The sequence below is a fragment of the Podarcis erhardii genome (genome assembly GCF_964252035.2).
Source record: "Podarcis erhardii genome assembly, chromosome: 5".
NCBI classification, from domain to species: Eukaryota; Metazoa; Chordata; class Lepidosauria; order Squamata; family Lacertidae; genus Podarcis; species Podarcis erhardii.
Genome location: NC_138509.1, coordinates 39,959,030 through 39,974,229, shown reverse-complemented (window position 1 = coordinate 39,974,229; position 15,200 = coordinate 39,959,030). Strand labels below are relative to the sequence as shown.

At 43.7% G+C, this 15,200-nt stretch overlaps 1 protein-coding gene across 1 annotated transcript in view; it reads right to left on the bottom strand.

The window, feature by feature from the left end:
* STK32C (serine/threonine kinase 32C) overlaps positions 1-9,346 on the bottom strand; it is a 382,168-nt gene extending 372,822 nt beyond the window's left edge. Inside the window, exon 1 of the mRNA XM_081863318.1 lies at positions 9,336-9,346. The gene's annotated coding sequence lies outside the window, so the exon portion shown is untranslated. The remainder of the gene's footprint in view (positions 1-9,335) is intronic.
* Between the last annotated feature and the right edge of the window lie 5,854 nt (positions 9,347-15,200).

The following is a 15,200-nucleotide window of genomic DNA, read 5'->3' as shown; positions in this document are numbered from 1 at the left end:
CACACACACACACATTTATATATATATATATATATATAATCAGTGTCTGAAAAAAGACTAAGTACTTACAAATGATACAATATTACCGGCTAAAGAAATGGCAAGAGAGCAGCTGTCTGGAAGCTCATATTATAAAAGATGGAAGGAATCCATTACCAGAGGAAACAACACAACTATTTGTGTTCTACATCAAAGGGGGCGGGGGATTTGCAGAGCTGCAGGATGCTGTTATGAATTCTCGCACCCAAAAACTCCAATGAAGAGACCTGCCTCTTTGCTGCTTGCAGCCTTTAAAACCCTCATCAGCAAAGCACCGCGAACGTTGAGCCGTAGGACCTCAGTCATCAAAGGCTACTAAGCAATGACAGCTTGCCTTGGAAAACTAAAAAACAAAGCCTCATACATTTCAGTGGTGCAAAAACTAGAAAGGAAATTGAGTTTGAAATTGAGTTGTGTAGTCCGCAGCTGAAAATGGATCTGTCCTGTGGGCAGGAAGACTTCAAAGGACATGTGTAGTGCCCCTAATACCCATCACTCATTTGACTACTGCAGTCTTTCCCAACCTGGTGCCCTCTAGATGCTTTGAAATACAATTTCCATCAGCCCAAGTATTTCACCTATACCCTACAAGTCCCTGGGTATTAGGACTATGGAAATATGAGCTCACTCATCTCTTTGGGACCAGTGGCTAATCCCTTAAACTGAGGCACGCTTTCCCTAATGAGGCCTTCCACCGTTTGGCTTCCGTTCGTAGACTGAGGTAAAGTTCGCAAACTGGGACACTACCGGTTTTGTGGAGTTCGTAAACCGATTAGCTCGTAAACAGGACTGTTCGTAAACCGAGGTACCACTGTATTCATTTAATATGTTGCTTCCATGTGATAACATTATTCATAAATTCACCACTATGATCAAGTGTGGAACGCTTACAGCCAGGGCTTTTTCCCCAGCCAGAACTCAGTTCCGGCACCTCTCAGGTGGGCACCATTGCCATTACAAGAGAACAAGGAAGGCATTCATGGTGAGTTCCGGCACCTATTTTCTAGAAAAATAGCACTGCTTTTGGCACACACATACACACACCCTGGGCTCCTTGAGATATACAGTTCAAACGCTTCACTGCAAATGTGTTCACTGCTCTCCCAATGAGCTCTCCCTTCTTCCGGTAATATTGACTAGTAGCAGAAAGGGCAGTCTGCTTCCCAGATGTAATGGGCTGGGTCCAGACTGAGACTGCACACACCTTACACCTTTAAAGCAAATTTGAAACTGTAGCTTAAGGTTGCTGGAAATCTAAACTCTGTGAGGGGTAAATAACAGTGTTCTTGGAGCGGGGAAATGTGCTCTGAATGTGCTTTGAATGTACAGTGTGTACACATTCTCAGTTGCAATTATTTCCTATTTAAATCAATGGGACTTAATGCACAATTGATTTGTCCCGTTGGTTTCAATGGAGCCTTTAAGTTCAACAAACTTTTACTAGGTAATTGACAGTCTTGCTCACCTGTCAATTACCTGGTACAGTATAATGTCAGGCAGCACCAGTCCTGCCTGAAAGCAGTGGAGCTCACTTTTGGCACCAATTTAAACACAAGCAAAAGCAAACTGGGGCTCCACGGGAACAATAAGGAGTGCACTCTATAAGGTTGTGTACACATGATTCATTTAAAGTACATTTAAAGCTCATGACTCCCCCCCCCCCCCAATCTGGGGACTGTAGTTTGCTAAAGATTCAGGGAGCTGTAGTTTTGTTAGAGGTAAACTATAGATCCCAGAATTTTGCTTAGGAAGTCGTGTATGGTGTCTATGCAGCCTCAGGCTCAAGTCACAGCTTTCCCTGTCCCCTGTTTGACACCAGGTGAGTGACAGGTAGAAAAATGGCCTCACAGGCCAAAGGTGGGATTAATCAGGTCTGTGGGCTAAAGATTCCCCACTGCTGCCATAGTACGACTTTAAACTCTGGGTCTGACTGTCATGCCTGTGACATTTGAACAAATTCCATTAGTAGAGAAGGCCAATAAATTAAAACCTCACACACAGCCCCACAATCCCAGCCAAACAAGCTAGCTGTTTAAAATTAGCAAGGCATGTGGAATAGCTTTGCTTTGCCTTGCATTTACGAGTTGGGAATGTAACTCTATGTAGTGTGCAACGCCACAGAAGAGAGGCAAGTACTTCCAAAAATGGATATAAGCAGCTCTTCAGGCAGCTGAGGGATTTCCCTGTCCTCCCTCAGGCAACCAAACAGAAATCCTTTTGACAGAGATGAGTAAGGTGTAGCATTTAAAATAAAAAAGCAACAGTCTGCTCTTCTAGCAAGTTCTTGCTTATTTTTTATTTTATTTTTGTGTAACACAAAACACAGACTGCCCTTATGGCCTAGCCAGTTTTTTTGCTTTTCAAAACATTTTTGCTTATGCTTACATTTGTATCCCACATCTCTTACACGGAGCTCAAGGCGGCATACATGGTTCTGCCACTCCTCATTTTATCCCAGAAAAGGCAGGTTAAGCTTAAGTAAACTAGGCTGAGAGAAAATGTAGGAGGAGACACTTGAACCCTGGTCTCCCATGTCCATCCAACACTCTAAGAAATATACCACACTGACTCTCAAAAACCACTTTGCTTTGACCATAATATTCAAGATGACTTGAAGTGAAGCTATATTGGTCTTTAAAGGAACTTTCCTAGAATTTTCCTCATCCTCCCTGCAGTTGTCAATAAACATGCTTGACCCCCAAATGCATTTATTTGGAAGCTGTTCTCCTGAAACCAGCTGGGCCTCACACACAAGCAAGTGCTCTTAGTTTTAGAGTAAAAACATCCAAGGCTGGTTGCAAACTATCTGGAAATGCTTTTTAAATTTAATATTGGGAGACATGGTCATTGCTTGGTGTTAGAGCTCTGCATAAATACAGTCCTAGGAGCAGTTCATATGGTCTTCAATCCTAGGTTCACTCCCAACTAAACCCTGCAGGGAACGGACTGCCAATGCAGCACCCAGAAGGATTGTACCCTCTGTTCACCAGCTGATGAGCAGAAGGCTCAATCCTGCAGATCCAGGGGTCTGTTTCACCAATGCGTTTCCCACAAGCAACACACTGATGAAAGGGACTTCAACAGGACTGAACTCTGCCCTCTCACCCATCAGGTGATGACATCCAGTGGCATCAGCTGATGGGCAGCTGGGCATGGTGTGAGGGAAATGGCCTCGTGAGCCGACCTGAACCTTCTAGTCATCCAATACTGACTCATGGGCTGGAGATTCACTACCACTGAGAGAGAAGAATCTGAGACAGGAGACTCAGTTGGTATAGGTGTGGATACCTTTGCCTATTCCCCTCACAGAGATACAATTCCCAGAGTGATTCAACAACTCTGGGAATTGCACATTTGTGAGGGAAATCGTGGTCTCCCAACAACTCTGACACCCTTAACAAATTACAGTTCCCATAATTGTTTTGGGGGGAAAGCATGACTGTTGAAAGTGGTATCCTAGTGCCTTAAATGTATGGTGTGAAAATGACCCAGAGTGTGACAGTATGAGTAATCTAACGCTTTCTATTCTGTGGGGAGTTTGTTGCAGTGTGTGTATTTGTGGGACATTGTGGCCTAGATTTCATGTAGATCTATTGGGAAGGCTTTTGTGTTGTGGCAGAGACTGGAGATGGTGTCGTTTTATAAAGACTACTGTGTTTTCCTCCCCCTTTTGTTTTTATTTATTTATTTATTTATAAACTTTTAAAATCTATTCTGCTCACTTCAGAGCAAAAGTGGTTTCTTTCTCTGCTTCCATAGGGGTCCTTAACTCTCTTCTGATTTATTTGCATTGTGACACAGATGGTTATTAATCATAATAGCAGCCACTTAAGTAAAATGCCGAGGAACAAATATTTATGTATCCACGTATATTTTGGGCTACGGTCTGCATTTCTTCCACTTGGAGATTATAAACCATGACGCTACTAATAGCCTCTTTCCCTTGGGGAAAGATGGTGAGTGATCACTACAGAAATCCCCGCCCCCCAACCCTTTCCCCTTTGAACTATTGCCCGTCTATTTTAAGACCAGGTAACACTATTGTTAATTTGACGAGGGTGGGGGGGTTGCTGACAGAGGCCGTTCGCTTAACTGACTGGAGGTTTATTTACTGTGGAAGGGAATAAAGAAAAGCTATGCTAGACAGGATCTGGCAAACAAAGCAAATATTAATCTTCTCCCTGGCAGGTCCCATTGTCTAAACTGGAGTTTTGGAATTTGTTCAGCTCCTTCAAGAATGCCACCAGGCTGGGTCTAAAACAACACCACAATCTGCACGTCCCCAGTTTCGCAGAGTGGAATTTGGACACCCTACGACTGAACACATTAGGGAGAGCCTCTGAGTTTGTTCAGATTCAGGTCACTTGCAGTGTGTTAGTTCATCATGCCATGCCACGCCATGTCACTCAAGACTGATTCACGGTGTTTTTTCTTCATTCAAGCCAACATGTGAACCGCTTTCATGGAAATGTGTTTGAGGAGATACAATGCAAAGCTGTGTTGGTAGTGGTTGACCTGTGGTCAGGGGCAGAGGAAGGGGGTGTAGTGGGGGCGGTTTGCCCCGGATGTCACCACTGAGGGGGTGACAAAATGCTGGGCGGCACTCACCGCAGGGACTGCAGCGCGCCCGAGCCACGCATCTCTCCTGGGAGTGACGCGATGGCTTGGGCACCTGCAGGCTCCGCGCTGCCCCAAGTGGTCTGCCCGCTGCTTTCCCCTCAGCTGTAGGGTGGCTGAGTAGGAGGAGGCAGGCAGACTCCTTGGAGGCCCCATGGAGCATCCTGCCCTGCCTCGCCCCGCAGGCGGCTGGTCCCACCCCTAGGTGGAGGGCATGTGCGCTGTCTGCAGTGGCTCTTCCACTCGTGCCAGCCATTGCTTCTCATTGTGGCCACCATGGTCCTTTTGCCTGATGATGAAACTGAGTGTGTGATGATTGATAACATGGTCATTTATCAGTTTTAGACCCTTAAGTAGTAGCACCGGTATGAAATTCACGGCATGTAGTGCCTTAAGAGAGAATATTATGAAAATGATCTATAGGTGGTACATGACCCCAGTCAAACTTGCAAAAATTTACCACTTGCCCGATAATAAATGTTGGAAATGCAAAGAAACTGAAGGGACATTCTTTCACCTTTGGTGGACGTGCCCAAGGATTAAGGCTTTCTGGGAAATGATATATAATGAACTGAAAAAGGTATTTAAGTATACCTTCTTGAAGAAACCAGAGGCCTTTCTCCTGGGTATGGTCGGCCAATTGGTGCCAAAGAAGGACAGAACTTTTTTTATGTATGCTACAGCAGCAGCAAGAGTACTCATTGCAAAGCACTGGAAGATGCAAGATCTACCCACCTTGGAAGAATGGCAGATGCAAGTAATAGATTATATGGAACTGGCTGAAATGACCAGCAGAATTCGAGATCAAGGAGAAGAGCAGGTGGAGGAGAACTGGAAGAAGTTTAAACTTTATTTACAAAAACACTGTAAAATTTTTGAATGTTGAGGACATTGAAAAGGAAAAGAAGGGGTTCTAGTGTTTAAGTTAAATAAGAGTACAAAGGGAGGGACGAAGGACGAAAATTAATAAGAATGATCTTGCTGAACTAATTATTACATAGAATACAAGATCGGGAGGTGGGTGGAAGGAAGGAAAATAAGGTTTTGAATGTTATAATTGGAATGTGAGTTCTTTTTTATATGCTAAAATTTTCTTTTTCTTTTTTTATCTGTGTATCTTTTTTCTTTTATTCTTTTATGTTTGTTTTTTACATGTTTTTTATTTGTGTAAAACTTAATAAAATATTATATATATATATATATAAATTAAGTAGTAGCAGTTGCCAGGACATTATCCTGTTTGCCTCTGTACAGTTCCATCCTTATTTCAGACATGGTGGTAGATTTCAGTGTTTAGCTGGAGATATTGTGAGGTTTAGCTGGGTAACTGCCATGTTATTTTGATGTTTAGCTGGTGAGTTATCGCGATGTTGAAACCTAGGTATCACCTAGCTCTTACACACATTGTGAGTCACATTATATTGCCAGCTCAAATATTATGAAGCAATTATCATGATGTGAACTTCAATCCGATTTTGGGTGATATACAATATATTGCCCAGCCCTACAGTTCTGTTGCCGCCACGGAGCTGGAACACAAAAGCTAAGGCAGCAGCTGTGGCGTGCGGCGTGCGGCCATGCAGGCAGTGGGTAGTGGCAGTGCGCGGAGGCAGTGCGCAGAGGTGGCAGGTGGCTGTGGTGCACGGCGGAGACTGCAGTGGTGGCTGCAGAGGCCACAGGTGGTGGCAGTAGCTGGGGGCGGAGGCCAGGCACCCACAACAACAAAAATGTGAGAGCTTGGGTATCCAGGGGCCTGGAGGAAATAGCCCTTATGATCCTCATGTTCTTATGTCTGCTTTGCTTAGTGACTGGTAGTGGCTCTCCAGAATTTCAGTCAGGAATCTGTTCCAACCTTATCTGAAGACAGTCCTATCATGGGTCTTTTGCATAGCTACCGTCCATCCCCAAATCTACTATAACTGCTCACTGAACAGCAACAAAAGATCTTTAAAAAAGAAAATCCATCCTGTTATGAACTCTGCACCCTTGAACATATATACAAACACATTAATTTCTGCACCCAAACTATTTTATGTTTTGGTTCTTTTCCTATAGCTCTTTCTCCACAGTCCCTGCTCCTCTGCTGCCTTTCAAGCCACCATTGAGCTGTCCTTCTAAATTATAATGTCCTGAACTGGGCTGCATGTTTTTCTGCCATGTTGTTCCAAGTTACTTTTTTGCCTTAATCTGATGCCTTCCGTTCAGCTGTTGCTGTTTTTGAATTCAAGCGCAGCTGATAAGCCTAGGCAGCGGGAGAGGTTTGGCTGCAACATGAATATAAGCAGAACTGGAATTTCATAACATCCAGTCAAAAGGATTTAAGAGATAATGGACACACAGCACTAAATCTCTCGGCTTGGAAAAGTGTCAATGCAGTGAGAGCCTAATCGGGGGGAAGCTGCTCTGTGTTTTCCCCACCATATTTGTTCATTTGTTTTGCGGCCGTCGCCCTTTGCAAAAACCCTGGTTTACATAGCTCTGACTCTGGAGAGTCACTGAAAATTCAAACATAAAGCCCTGCAGAAAGTCATTTCATTAATTGTGTTGAGCAAGCTCGATGAGCTGCTCTGTGTTTAGAAAGCAAAAATAAAATGTCGTCTGTGTTATTATACATAAGGGAATGTTCCTGCAATTGTCTCATAAATTCACCGAAATACATCAGGGGGAAAAAATATTTCTGTAGGAAGTTAGATAATGTTAAGCCCCTTTCCGTCCACTTGCTAATAGATTTTGGGATATTGTTGCTTTTTTGTGTGATGCAAGTAGTTTTCCTCTAGAAAGAGATGCAACCCCTGTTGATTGAGTCCCCCAAAACCTTTTGGAGTCAGGCTACCTGCTTCTGAAAGCAGGTCACACCTCTGTGATCCTCATCTGAGGCCCTTCTTTGTGCAACTCCTCCACGTGGGGTCCAGAGGGTGGCAACACAAGAAAGGGCCTTTTCTGTAGTGGCTCCTCATTTGTGGAATGCTCTCCCCATGGAGGTTCCTCTCATGCCTTCATAAGACATCCTTAGGCACCAGGTGAAAACATTCCTCTTCAACCAGGCCTTTGGCTGATTAATATTCTACAGCCTTTTTAAATGTGTTTGTGGGAGGGGGGAACTCAGCTACATTTGTAAAGATAAAGCACTTTATATGCGTTATAACCCTATGGCAGCAGATGGCGGTGTGGAGTCCTGTTTTTCGCCAACAGAACTTACCTGTTTACAACGCGTTTAACTGAATTGCTTCTTTGATGTGTCTAGATCCAGCTGGGGGTTATTCTTTTGTTTTTGTTCTACCTATTTATTTTGTGCTTTTATCCTATATTTTATCTTGTGAACCACCCTGAGATCTTCGGATGAAGGGTATATAAACTTAATAAATAAACAGGCATAAATCGAGCTCAAGGTTAAGTCCCACTGACATCTACAACAGCAGACAGATATCTAGATAATCAAGTTTATTTTAAATCAAGCAGGTATATTGAATGTACTTTGAAGGGCCCTGTAATTTGGGATGGGAAATATTCAGTTCAGTTCACATTTAAGGCCAGCCTACCAAATCTGCACTTGCATGAACTGAAACATGGTCATTCTTCAAAATGTTTACATCTCCGAATTTTGAAATGCAGTTCTCAAGCCAAGCGATGTTGCATATGAAAAGGCATGAGCATAAAATGCATATGCTAGAGAAAATAACATATTACATTAGGGGGAATTGTTTTGGAAAAATTAGGTGAAATTGCATACAAAAATGTGTGTATTCAGAGAAGTTTGCAGTAAGATGCTGATTAATTTTTATGAGGATTTCCCCACCAATGTGGAGAACTGACATAAAGATTGGAAAATTAAGAGACCCCAAACTGCACCCATGCATTCAACCTTAACTGTAATGGAATAGTCCAGTTTTCCTCAATACTTTCCTAATGGAGTTTAGTCCTACTGGGTGGGGCTGTTGTGTATTCCTTGTCTCTCTGTGTGTATGGGAGTGAACTGAAACCTGTGTGAGCTGTTTTGTCTTGGCATGAGACGGCCATGTTTTCATGCATTGTTCTGCTGAAAAGGAAGATGTTTGTATACTTGCCTGTCTGCTGAGGGCTGACTTGAGGGAAAGTGCAGCAAGTGCTCCACCCGAAGACAGTATGTTCTGTGAGCAAGGTTTCCAGCGAAGTGGATCGTAGCGTCTTCTTCTTTGTCATCGTCGTCGTCTTCTTCATCTTCCCAGGGATCACCATTCTTTGGGTGCCCATAGGCATGTTTGCAAACCAGAGAAACCATCATGAGCACGACTTGCACACTGCAACAGCATAAGCACCACATCATTGTACACCTATGTGTGAAGGCACATGCCATATATAATTCATCTAGAAGCAGAAGAATCAGGAGGAATAACCAAAATCAGATAAGCTATAAAAGAAGAATACAGATTAATTTAGAAGAGAGAAACATGGAATGTTTTTTAAGGAATAAATTCAGTTCTAATGACCTGTTCAGTCTCTCAGGGAGTGGGGTAGGCCTCCTGGAAAAGGCCAGGTAAACTCTCTTTGTACCATTTCTCCACCTGAAGCATTTTTCAGCCACTGCTCTACATTCATGAGAACTAGATGCGCAAAAGAAGACTTGCCATGTGAAATGGCAAACTGGGGTGCTCACCAGCTGGAAAAGCTGGCTGGGACCCCCCCCCCCCCCGCCAATTGACCTCCAGTCTCTTTATTTCATTGTCAAGAGCATTTGACAATCCAGTCAGCTGGTCAAGAATGCTCTGTTCCAAGCAATTGTAGCCTGGAGCACTCGGTGCAAGGTAGGAGGAGGCTGAGGTAGGGACTCGATAGCAGACCCACCACGGGGAACAGAAGTCTCCAACCTTGCACTTGAAACAACCAACTCAATAATCAACTGATCTGCAAATTGGCTTCCTGGAGAATATTCTGTTTCAGTTCTCCCAGCCTGAAATGCAGGAATGAATCGGCACCCTGAAGTGCTTAGTCATGTGTACATGTTTACAGTATTTGTTTCTCCCAGGAGCTCATTGTAGCATATGGGATTCTCCTCTACCACCTCTGATCCCCACAAGAACCCTGTGAGGTAGGTTAGGCAGAGAGGCAGAGACTGGCCCAAGGTCACCCAGTGAGTTTCATGGCTGAGTGGGGGATTTGAACCCTGGTCTCCCATTCCAACCATTGCACCACATTAGCTCACGTAAATCCACTAGTTGGGAATGGTTCCCAGCCAGGATGCTTAAATTTCACTTGATGCCTGTTAATACAGTACTTTTTTTATGAAGAATTAACTTTTCCACCAGCAAATCTAGAAGCAGAGCACCCCTGTGAAACTGCACCACTTATTTCTGGATGTACATCAATGGTGGGGGCATAGCCTTTTGGGGGACATTTCTTCATTTCTTCAAAAGGGGGGGGGTTAGATTAACACATGTTGCTGCTAAAGATAACTTTGCTACTTGCAGGACAGAGACATTGACAGCAGGAAGTAGATAACAAACGGAAACAACACTGCAGAAACCTGGCTAAGCAATATGAGGGGAATATCGGCCAAAGTTTGTCCTTTTTGCAGAGCAATGATTTATTTATTTATTTTTTAAAAAAATATTTATTAAGATTTTGGAAATTACAAAAAGAAAAAAAAAGTTAAACATAGAAAAACAGAAACAAAAACACTACATAAAACCTTAACAAAACAAAACAAAAACAATTAAAAACACTTCCAATATTTTCGATTTTAACTTTCATACACTTGTTTCATTGACTTCCTCAACGCCTCCCTTTTTGTATTCCACTTCAATTAACTATTTCAGCAAGTCCTTGCAGAGCAATGATTTAAGCTGCTGCTACAGCTTTCCTCGGCCAGCTACGATTGGGGTCAATATAGAGGTTCTCAAACTTCACAACATAGAATCATAGAGTTGGATCTGGAGGGTCATCTAGGGCAAGGCCTCTGCAATGCAGGAATCTCAACTAAAGCATCCAAGACAGATGTCCGTCCAACCTCTGCTTAAAAATCTCTGAGGAAGGGGAGTTGCACAACATTGGGCTCCAGGGGTGGTGTGTCCTGTTCCGCCACTGAGGTGAAATGGGAAGGTGCCGCCCCGCACTGCCACTGCCATTGCACCACCCCATGGCTGTCACAGCCTCCCTGGTTGCCCAGCAGCACCCTCAAAGCCATGGCAACATCTGTGACTTCTGGCTAGATCTTGCTTAGATCTTGTGTGCTCCATGAGATCTTGCTAGAAGATGGCGCCACTGAGCCACTGCCCATGCCACTTCTCCAGCAGAGGTAGTGGAGCAGGGGTGGGGAGGAGCAAGCAGGACCCCTGTGGGGGCACCAGCTGTCTCCTCAATTTGTATTAGATCTTATTCTCTCCACTTAGAAAACTGACTGTGTGCCCCTTTATCCACTCAGCAGGCTCCTACACCTTTCTAAACACTACCTATCTCCCTTTGAACGCCCATATTAAGGCTTTACAACATACGTAAGGAGTTGCCTTAGCCCATGTTAGACTACTTTCCCATCTAAACTACAACCAAGCAAAGGCCTTCCAAATGTTAAGGGAACAAAGTAAGTGGTTCTGTGCCAGAAGCCAAATGGATGGGACCCCCCCCTTCAACTGTCTGTTAGAAGAAGAAAACTGAGTTGAGGTGTGTGTGCTAGAAGCAAAGAAGCTTCTAGCTTTGGGTGTTAATCCTGTGAGCCCCTCCATCATAACCTCAGGTTGTATATATGTGTAAAGAAAAGTTCTCTGCCATCCCTCATTCTAAGGAAACTGAACCCTGGGTAAGCCGCTGGAACTCCTGGAATCTCTCACCTCTTGGAGACTGAGGTGGTGTGCAACAGTATGTTTGGGTTGAAGCTGAATCCCAGGTCTGAAAAGATACTTATTTGTCTTCCCTTGAACCAAGGGTACCCAATTTAACAGTCCTAGATGATTTAGAAGTTAATGGAGGGCATGGAGAAAATAGCAAATAATGGAAGATGAACAATTAGAGTCTGTATTTGCTGCCATGGAACACACCTGTGTTTTTATCTGAAATCCACTAAATTGTATGAGGAAATTAATCACCTTTACAAAACTGGACTTTCAGCAGCTTTCAAATGCAACCAATCCAGAAAGGGTGGGTTATATTTTCTAAGAGATTTAGGATATATCAAAGCACCATTTGCAAATACTGTTCAATGGACACTCTTAATTATTAGCATTGGATCAAATCTGAGCAAACTCTAACTTCCAGCATCCTTTCACTTCAGTAGTGACCGGCAGGGCAGAATGGGGCATTGCTTAGCTGGTTTCCCAATACAGAGGTTGCATTGAGAGGCAGGGTGGTACAGGAAAAGCATCATATTGGCTGCACCTGCAAAATGCAAGCCTCTGACTGCCTCACCTCTCTTCCTCTTGGTTACATAAGAACATAGGAAGAGTTCGGCCAATGGCCTATCGTCTCCAGCATCCTGTTCTCACAGTGCCCAACCAGATGCCTGTGGGAAACCAGTAAGCAGGATTCACTCACAAGAACACTTTGCCCTCCTGTGGCTTTCAGCAACTGGTATTCAGAAGCACTGGAGGCAGAGCCCAGCCATCATGGCTAGTAGTCACTGACAGCCCTCACCCTCTGTGACAGGAGAGACATGTTGGCAAGCCATGGAAGCAGTGCCACCTCCCCCTGCTCTATCTCTCAAATGGAAATTACAAGAGGAGGTTTTGTGTGTAAGTCAAACAACGCAACTTGGGGAATCCTGGGAACTGTAGTTTGTTAACGGTGCTGGGAATTGTAGCTCCATGAGGGGGCCTCCAAACAATTCTCAGCCCTCTTCACAAACTACAGAGGATACCGAAGGCCACCTGCCCTTTGTCAAAAAAATTAATCAATTATGGTTTGCAGCCATCTTTTTATTTTTCTCCCCAGCTCCCCCAAAGCCCTAGTTAATCAAGATTAGATTGAAAAACAAGACAGTCTTATAGAACAGGGGGGAGGGGGGAGAGACTGTTCCAAATGAACAGCTGCAGTTGGCAAATTGCCAGTGCTTGAAGGAGAAGAGAATACCGTGCTAGCATATGCTCACAGGAACAAGGAGTCTTATGGAGCTGTTTTCAAGTGCCATGCTGAACAAGTGAGCTAGGAATAACAGGAGATTAGATAAGCGAATGGTCCTGTTGAAAAACAGTGGTGCTCCTCATGCTAAAAAGGAAGAGATCCCTGATGCAAGCCTATTGTAAGGACCCTCAGATGTTTCACTCTGGGAGAGCTCCCCTGTGTACTGAGGAGACTCGGGGAGGAAAGGAAAAGTTTAAAGCTGTGTACATATGACATTTAATTCCAGAATCATTGGAGACTGAGTATCCACGCATAATCTAAATCTGTTGCATTCCCCCCCCCCAGGTGCTTCTTGAGAAACTGGTTTCATTCCAAAATAACTGCTTGTTGCATGCCTTCCCTCAGAGTGTGTCCATGTCAAAACAAATGAAAACAGATGTAGGCAGTCCTGGAAAAGGGGCAGGTGGGTATATCCACACTGAGCCAATGGTGTTGTGGATGGGCATATACCAAGATCACAAGTTCCTTCTTCATTCAGCTGTGGCATGTGTGGGGAGGAAAAGGCATAGATAACCTAACCAAGAGGCAGGTTTTCAATTGCTTTTCAAGTAGACACCCACCTTGTCTACAGCAGCATCTAAAATCAACCTAGACTGGAAGCGGCATGCTGAGGATGAACACAAACTATTCTGGATTGAGAAACACAGCATTTTTTGTGCTACAAACAGGTTAGCGTACAACCTCCTAAGTCCACGAAGCCTATCCTCCGTCTCAAAGCAGGTTATTAAAGAATAAAACAAATATCTTACTTAACATTACCCAAAGTTTGCAAAAGAGTAGTGTAAAGCAAATTGGAAGTAGAAAATAAGCAGGGCTTTGGAATCAGATGGTGTTGAGAGGAAGAGTTTAGATTTATTAAGAGCTGGATAACTTTTTAGAAAGAGCTGAGCTGCACAAAAATAAATGTGGGGAGAGTTTCTCCTCTTGAACCTCAGTGGACCCAGATTGGTGACATTTGACAAAAAAAAAGTTTCAGAGCTGTTTTCCATCTGACTTACGTATGAGCGCCAACATGGACTGAGACACATCTGTGGTTCAGAATAATTCATCCAGTATGACCAAAACTATATGTTATATTTAAAAACATATGTATTTTCCCCGGATGATTTTTTTACTTTAATGAAAAGTGGGTACTGAAGGCTGGAATCTTCAGCAAAGAAATTTCAGGAAGAGAGGGTATTATTAACCTTTCCCCTGAAAATTCCCCCCCTCAAATACTGCTCCCCCAGTAAGTCCTGTATCTTCCACAGACAGAAAAGCAAGGGGGATGAGGAATTGCAGCAAGGGAAAGATTTAAGCAGTTGCGCCACTTCTTGGTCCACCAATCAAGATTCTAGCCTCCTCCTCCGGTTTTTCATTTAAAAAAAAAAAAGTTAGAAGAAAGTTATGCAGGACTGTGTGTAATGTGTAGTTTAGCCCTTGTGGGCAAATTGTTCTAAGCCAGATGCTTCAGTGCCTGCTGACAGTGTCAAGGGAGCCAGAAAAGGTGGAAACACTTCCTTTTAAAAAGTAAAGTATTTCCTTTACCTGTGTAACTAAACAATCCTTGACATTATGTATTTGGAATATGGGGACATGGGTGACGCTGTGGTCTAAACCACTGAGCTCTTGGGCTTGCTGATGGGAAGATCAGTGGTTCAAATCCCTGCAACAAAGTGAGCTCCCTTTACTCTGTCCCAGCTTCTGCCAACCTAGCAGTCTGAAAGCACGCCAGTGCAAGTAGATAAATAGGTACCGCTGTGGCAGAAAGGTAAATAGTGTTTCCTTGTGCTCTGGAACTCTTCATGGTGTCCCGTTGCGCCAGAAGTGGTTTAGTCATGCTGGCCACATGACCCGGAAAGCTGTCTGTGGACAAATGCCAGCTCCCTCGGCCTGAAAAGCAAGATGAGTGCCACACCCCATAGTCGCCTTTGACTGGACTTAACCATTCAGGCGTCCTTTACTTTAACCTTATTTGGAACATCACCCACAAAATCTGCACCATGATAAGTCACACAAGCCTCAACAGTCATGTTTCCCTTCTCTGTTTAGTTCATTTTGAGTCCAGTCCTTCCTTTCTCTTCAAATCTCTACAGATTCTGCTTTTGATCATGTTTTTGTGAGATCACACTTTCTGATTTCAGCTGTGTGTAGTCATGGTAATTTTCACTCTATTTAGGTCAAGAGAAGATGAAGTAACATACAGGAGTTGAAACCACAATTAACCTATTTATTCCAATATTTCCAGGATCCAATATTTTTGGCATTTTCAAAGACTCCTGCCCTATGCAAGTACAAAGGGGCTTGCTTCTTAGTAGGGCTGGTGCCCCATGGCACCCTCTCTTCTCAACTTACCTTGACAGGTAGCAAGTAGGCACACACAGCAACAGTTAAAGAATAACGCCAGTCTAGCTGGCAAACACTCCTGCTGCTGCCCGCCATTTAAATTCCCCCACAATATATCTGGAGTCATTACATAG